The following is a 7,991-nucleotide window of genomic DNA, read 5'->3' as shown; positions in this document are numbered from 1 at the left end:
AGCCATTTTAGCCGGTGGAAAATATTTAAGTAAGAATTTTTCGGTCATTTGTTCCCAAGTAGTGATTGACCCTCGTGGTAATGAGTTCAACCACTGTTTAGCTTTGTTCCCAAGGAAAAGGGAAACAACTGAAGGCGAATGGCATCGTCAGAAACGCCATTGATCTTAAGAGTGTCGCAAAACTAAACAAACTGTTGTATCATTTGAATTATGTTAGGTTTCAGTTCAAAATTACTTGTAGCAATAGCAGGTTTAACTATACTCAATTCGGCTCCTGTTAAAGTAGGTTTAGCATAATCATACATAGTACAAGGAGCAGGATTCTGATTTATTGGATCTGCAGCAACCACAGGATGAAGCTGATTATTTTGATTTTCAGCCATCTCCTCGATTGTATTATGGATATCTTCCTCTTGTCCTTCCTCTATGTTTCTTAGGTTTCGCCTTATTTCTCTTCAGTTTCTGCGAACTGTGCTTTCAATCTCACTGTCAAAAAGTAATGGTCCTGATGGGTTTCTTCTAGTCATAAACTATAAAAACCTGTTAGAAGAAAACAAAAAAAAAATTATTAAAATTAACAAAACTAAAATAAAATTTAAATTGCAATAAAATAAATGGCTAAAGTAGTAAAAATTAAGAGTTCCTAATATTTTAGTTCCCCGTTAACGGCTCCAAAAACTTGATGTGATCGTCTCATGATAAGTTTTATATTTATGATTGATCGTACTTGAAAACTAACTATTATCACGATGAAGGCAAGCGTACCTATCAAACAGTAGTATAGCTTATAGCAAGACTGGAATGTCAAACCCACAGGAACTAAAAGTACTAGTATTAACATTCTTTTTATTATCTAGCTAAAAATAAGGGGATTTGTTTTATATAAACTAATTAACTAAACTAAGAATGCACAGAAAGTAAATTGGGGAAATACTTTTGGGAAAACTGATTGATTTAGACAATACCCAAGGGAAAAATCCACCTAGACTTCACTTGTTATTTGACTTTGAATTAGACGATTTATTCATTTGACTTGATCTGTAGAAATCCCTAATTTATATTATTATCTCTCTCGAGACTAATAGCATGTAACCCTAGGTTGATTAATTGAAATCTCTTTTTAATTAAAACCCCTAGTGTTTCATTAACTCGATCTATGGATTCCCTTATTAGGTTTGACCCTAATCCAGTAGATTTATGTCGCCCTATGTCTTGAGGTGCAATCAACTCCGCTTAATTATGCTAGATCTACTCTTAGACAGGGACTTTTGCTCCTCTGAATAAGCACATCAATACTTGAATCAATATCTTGGAATATTAAAGCAAGAATTAAGAACACATAATTAAGATCAAATCAAATATTTATCATATAATTCAGAAAGTAATAATAAGATCTGTTTTAGGTTTTATTCCCCTTAGGTATTTAGGGGATTTAGTTCATAAGTGTAAAAGAAAACATCTCAAAAGAATAATGATAACAAAACATAAAGAAACCCAAAAATCCCGAAAGAAAGTGAAGGGAGATCTTCAGTCTTGAAGGAGAATCTGGCTTCTGAGATGGATCAATCGGCTTTCTTCGAGTAGTTCCTTGCCTCCTACTCCGCGTGTCCCTTAAGCACTTTCTCTAAGATGTTTAAATAGGCTTTATAATGCTTCCAAACCCTCAAGAGTGTCCTTTTTCGAATAGAACTAAACTTGGGCTCGACAGGAACACGCCCGTGTGTAAGTGCTTCAAACCATGTTAGATTCTGTTGAATAGACACGGGTGTGTGGTCTACCCGTGTAAGGAAGTCTAGGCCATGTTAGAGTCTGCTAAAACTACGTGTGGTCTACCCGTGTAAGGAAGTCCAGGCCGTATTGATTTCCTACGTTGACCAATTTTCTCCGTTTTTGGCCCGTTTCTCGCTATTTTTACTCTCCTATGCTCACCTAAGTATAAAACATGAAATTAAAGGATTAAGAGCATCAAATTCCATAAACCTAATGATAATTCATCCAAATATGTGCTAAGTATGGAATAAAAATATGTATAAATTATGACTTATCAGTATGCTAAGTTTAGAAAAAGTGAGTTTTGGCTTAAAGAAGTTGGATTTTTTGGGCATATTATATCAGGTGATGGGATCCAAGTTGATCCGAGTAAGATTTCAACCATTGTTGATTGGAAACCTCCAAGGAATGTATCTGAGGTTAGAAGCTTTTTGGGCTTGGCTAGCTATTCTCGAAGGTTCATTAAAGAATTTTCTATGATTGCCTCTCCGAAGACAAAATTTTTGCAAAAAGTTATCAAGTTTGAATGGTCAGCAAAGTGCCAATAGGGTTTTGAGAAATTAAAAGCATTGTTAACTGATGCTTCAGTATTCGTGCAACCTGAGATGAGAAAAGAATTTTTGGTTTATAGTGATGCATTCTTAAATGGATTGGGTTGTGTACTTATCCAAGAAGGCAAAGTGATAGCCTATGCTTCGGGGCAATTGAAACCACATGAAAAAAATTACCTGACACATGATTTGGAGCTAGCCGCCATTATGTTCGCGCTAAAGATTTGAAGATGATAAACGCCAAATTATGCATAGTTTTACCCCAAATACTTAGCATATTTATGGATGTTTACTACTAGATTTAAGGATTTTGGTGCTCTTAATCCGGTTATTTCATGTTTTGTACTCAGGAGAGCACCAAGAGTCAAAAGGAGCCAAAAATGAGCTAAAAAGGGACAAAACAGACCAAATCGAGAAGATCACACAGCCTAAGCCTTGCCACATGAGCTGCTCACACGCCCGTGTCCTTCGAGGGTGTCGACCAAGGCTCCGCAATTCACACGGCCTAGCCATTGACCCACACTGCCGTGTGCAATTTAACGGATCAAACACGGCCTGTCAAACACGTCACACGGCCGTGGCACACGGGCATGTCCTTTTTTTAAAGAGTTGTATTTTACACAGAAAAGGGTACTTAGGGAGGAAGAAAACCAATCCAAAGCCTATATAAATACCTTAAGTATGACCTAGAAAGGGGGCCTTTTCCAACACTTTTCTGGTATATAGAACCACACGCCAGGAATTACTTGAAGGAAGCCAGACGACTCATCCCAAAAGCCGGAGCTACTCCAAGACTGAAGATCTCTCTCAGAATTCCTTCAGGGGTTTTAGAGTTTTCTTCATGTTTTGTTATTTTTATACTTTTGAGATGTACTCTTATTTTATTATGAACTAAACCCCTTAGATACCTAAGGGGGATAAAACCTATGATGGATCTTGTTATTATTATCTGAACTGTATGATAAATACTTGATTTGTTCTTAATGCTTGAGTTAATATTCCGGGTATTAATTCATGATTTGATGTGCTTATGCAGAGGAGGAATAGACCCTGCCTAAGATTAGATTTGGCATAATTAAGCGGAGTTGATCGAACGCCTAGAAATAGGGTTACGAGATTTTGCCGGACTAGGGTGAAACCTAATATGGGAGTCCATAGAGTGATTTACTGCTTCTTTAGGGGTTTAATTAAGAAAGAAATTTCAATTAATTCAACTGAGGGTTAGACGTTATTAGTCTCAAAAAGGATAATAGCATATGTTAGGGAATCTCACGGATCAAGCCAATTGAATAAATCGTCTAGTTCAGAGTCAGATAACAAGTGAAATCTAGGTGGATTCCTCCTTGGGTGTCGTCTTTATCAATTGCTTTTCTTCAAGTCTTTTTCCAAATTTTCTCTTTGTTTCAATTAAATTAGTTAATTAGTTTAGATAATTAGTTTAATAAACAAACCCTTTTATTCTTAGGTTAGATAATAAAAAGATAGTTATTACTACTACTTTTGGGTCCCTTGGGTACGATATCCCAGTCTTGCCATTACTATACAATTGTTCGATAGGTGCGCTTGCCTTTTCATTGTGATAATAGTTAGTCTAGGTTTGATCTTCATTATAAATATTTATTACTTGTTACGAATCACGTGATCAAGTTTTTGGCACCGTTGCCGGGGATTCAAAATATTAGGAACGCTAAATTTTTATTACTTTAGCCATTTATTTTTCTTACAATTTAATTTTAGTTTATTATTATTATTATTTATTAATTTACTTATTTTTTTCTCTTGGAAGGTTTTTATAGTTTATGACTAGAAGAAACCTGTCAGGACTATTACCTTTTTACGAAGAAATCGATCGCACTGTTCGTACAAATCAAAAAGAAATAAGGTGTAGCTTACGATACACGGAGAACGAGCGAGAAGACGATACTCAACCTCCAACCGACGAGATGGCTGAAAACCAAGGCAATCAGCTACCTCCTGCAATTGCGACTAATCAAAATCCTGCTCCACATACTGTGTATGATTATGCTAAACCTTCTTTAACAAGAATTGAATCTAGCATGGTTAGACCTGCTGTAGCTGTAAATACTTTTGAATTAAAACCTAACACTATTCAGATGATATAGCAGTTTGTTCAGTTTGATGGTTTGTAGGATGAAGATCCCAACGCTCATTTAGTGAACTTTCTGGAATTTTACGATACATTTAAAATTAATGGCATTTCTGATGATGCCATACGTCTTCAGTTGTTTCCCTTTTCACTGAGAAACAAAGCTAAACAGTGGTTGAACTCGTTACCACGAGGGTCTATCACTACTTGGGAACAAATGACAGAGAAATTTTTACTGAAATATTTTCCACCGGCTAAAATAGCTAAATTACGCAATGATATCTCTTCTTTTGTGCAGATGGATTTAGAAACACTTTACGATGCATGGGAGAGATACAAGGACTTACTGAGAAGGTGCCCTCACCATGGGTTACCGCTTTGGCTTCAAGTACAAACATTCCACAATGGCCTGAATCCCTCGACTCGGCAAATGGATGACTTAGCTGCTGGTGGAACCATCAACAATAAAACACCAGAAGATGCCTATGAATTTATAGAGGAGATGTTATTGAATAATTATCAGTGGCAAGTTATGAGGGCAAAGCCAACGAAAACAGATGGCGTTTATAACATCGATTCAGTCACCATGCTCTCTAATCAAGTAGAACTTCTCAATAAAAAGATTGACGATTTACTTGGTTCTACGCAGGTACATCCAGTAATGAGGTGTGACTCAAGTGGCGGAGGTGTGCATACAGAATACCAATCCTTCAATCCTACAACTGAAGAAGAACAAGTCAACTATATGGGTAACAATAACTTTCGATCTCAAAATAACCCATACAATAATACTTATAATGCAGGTTGGAGAAACCACCCAAATTTCTCTTGGGGTGGTCAAAGGAATCAAAAGCCACAAAATCCTCAGGGTTTTCAACAGCCACCTTATCAACAAGAGAAGAAACCAAACCTTGAAGAGATGCTTTCTAAATTCATCTCGGTGTCAGAAACCTGTTTCCAAAATACCGAGACAGTACTTAAGAATCAACAAGCATCAATACAAGGACTCGAAACTCAGATAGGCCAGCTATCCAAACTAATTTTCGAACGACCACAAGGTAGCTTACCAAGTAATACTGAACCTAATCCGAGGGAACAGCTCAATGCAAATAGTACTCAAAATAATGAAGGATTCATTGCACTGGAGCTAGAATTACAACAAGACAACGTGATGAACAAAGGTCGAGAACAGGTAAATGATAATGATCCTAAACAAGTAAGTACAAATCATGAACCTCGTGTGCCATATCCTAAAGCGGACGAAAGACAAAACAAAAGAACAATTTGTTAAGTTTGTCAAACTCTTAAAGAAATTACATATTAACGTACCCTTTATTGAAATTCTGTTGTAAATGCCCAACTCAGCAAAATTCTTAAAGGAACTTTTGAGCAATAAAAGAAAATTAGACACTACATCACATGTGGAACTCAATGTAGTCTGCTTAGCTATTCTAAAGAATAAGCTACCTAACAAATTGAAAGATCCAGGGAGTTTTACAATTCCTTACTTAATTGGTAGTTTATCTGTGAATAATGCTTTAGCTGATCTAGGGGCAAGTATAAATGTTATGCCGTGTAAAATGTTTAAATGACTAGGTCTTGATAAACCCAAACAGACTAGGATGAGCATACAATTGGCTGACAAAACAGTTAGATTTCCTAAATGTATTATTGAAGATGTTCTCGTTAAAATTGATAAATTTATTTACCCAGTAGACTTTGTCGTCTTAGATATGGATGAGGATAACGAGGTACCTTTAATTTTAGGACGACCCTTTTTAGCAACTACCAGAACCATTATAATGTAGGCACAGGAGAGCTAACACTTCGTGCAGGAGACGACACAGTAACACTCCAAGCACGCGATTCAGTCAAAACTTCTAAGACTCAAGATAACGCTATGAAACTTGTCGATGATAAAACTAATATCCAATCATCCTTACAGGAACCTCCTCGAACCAAGACAACGGAGACAGTGCACTATTATCAAGTAGCGAAAAAACACACCCATGAGGAGCGAAGGCTTCAAATAGAGGAGCTAGATGAATGGCGAGCACACAAACCGAGAACACATGATAAATTGAAACTACGCCAAAACAAGCCCGATACCTCTCCTAATCAACTTAAGGTTGGCGATAAAGTCTTACTAGATGCCACAGATCCCCACATTGTCACTACCACACCAAATGAGGAAATCCCTCTTACGGTACTTAGTATTTTTCCATTCAGTACGATGGAGGTGAGTCATCCCAAGTTCGGCACTTTTAAGGTAAACAACACCTGATTAAAACCTTATTTTAAGATTGACAACAAGATTGAGGAGTATGAACTCCTCAAACCACCATGATCATTCAACGGAGAGGTAAGTCGAGCTTAGACTATAAATAAGCGCTTCTCGGGAGGCAACCCGAGCACTAACATATTTTGATTTCTTTAATTTTTAATTTCTAACACTTTGAATCATTAACTTAATCTTTGAATTGCAAAGTTTTTCAGCACACACGGCCAGACACACAGGCGTGCCTAAAGCAGTGGTCAAACAGGGGAAGAGACACGGCCGTGTTGAAGTGGGACATGATTTCCCCAAAACACGGGGTGCGATAAATCCCCATGGCCTTACGACATGGCCGTGGGTGAACTTGATAGGAGACCACAGGCGTGGGAATGGAAAACCACGGGCGTGCCAAGGATAAGGCTCGATTCTGTTTCTTTGACACGGGCGTGAGACATGCCCGTATCATTCAGCCGTGTACAATAGTACGCGGGCGTGCTACCATAACACACGGGCATGGGAGAAGCGAATAAAGCTAGGCATGGCCGTGCAACATGGCCGTGTTTGACACACGCCCAAGATACACGGGCATCAGATAGTAGCTGGGCATAACCTAAATTGTAAAATTTGAAAAACACAGGCTCACCCTCAAAGTACACGGGCGTGGCCCTAGGCCGTGTGAACCTCCCCTATATAAGCAAACCACTGTTCATCTTCTTCCCCTTTTCAAAACCCTAGTCGAAATCTACCCTTCCCCATTCCCTAATCCCTATTCCGTCCACCATTCCCCAGATTCTCACTTCCCCAACCCCTAAGCCACCCTTAAATCCATTCCCCTTGCATTAATCCCCACTTTGATTTATTTTATTTTTTTATTTTTATTTTCATTTCAATTTTATTATTTTATTTTGAAAGACATATCTATATTAGTAAATTTTACTTTTTTCATTTTCTGGTATTTCTAACAAGTAATCCCACTACGCTCTCTTCCACACCAACTCTTAATAAGCTCTTCATGATTCTATAGACTTCCAAGCAAAGTTACTAGGAATATTTTACGGAATGAGGATACAAATGGGAAACAATACCTCACGAGTGCCATGTTCAACGACCCAATTTCTTCATGTAGCTAAGAACAATGGCAGCTACTACTTTCCCCAAACACTCCAGCCTCAGAATCAAGCTCCGCATCCATATAACAGGGAGTTTGACCTCCTTTCCTCTTATGATTTTCTTTATTTTGAATAATCTATCTTTGTACATTGAGGGCAATGTACATCTTAAGTGTGTG

At 37.6% G+C, this 7,991-nt stretch overlaps 1 non-coding gene across 1 annotated transcript; it reads right to left on the bottom strand.

The window, feature by feature from the left end:
* Positions 1 to 4,693: 4,693 nt before the first annotated feature.
* Positions 4,694 to 4,800, bottom strand: LOC128294928 (small nucleolar RNA R71). Its single transcript, XR_008285235.1, has one exon. It is a non-coding gene; the product is annotated as a small nucleolar RNA R71 (small nucleolar RNA).
* Between the last annotated feature and the right edge of the window lie 3,191 nt (positions 4,801 to 7,991).

The sequence above is a fragment of the Gossypium arboreum genome, chromosome 6 (genome assembly GCF_025698485.1).
Source record: "Gossypium arboreum isolate Shixiya-1 chromosome 6, ASM2569848v2, whole genome shotgun sequence".
NCBI classification, from domain to species: Eukaryota; Viridiplantae; Streptophyta; class Magnoliopsida; order Malvales; family Malvaceae; genus Gossypium; species Gossypium arboreum.
Note: the sequence above shows the minus strand (reverse complement) of the source record. Positions and strands in the feature narration are given on the sequence as shown.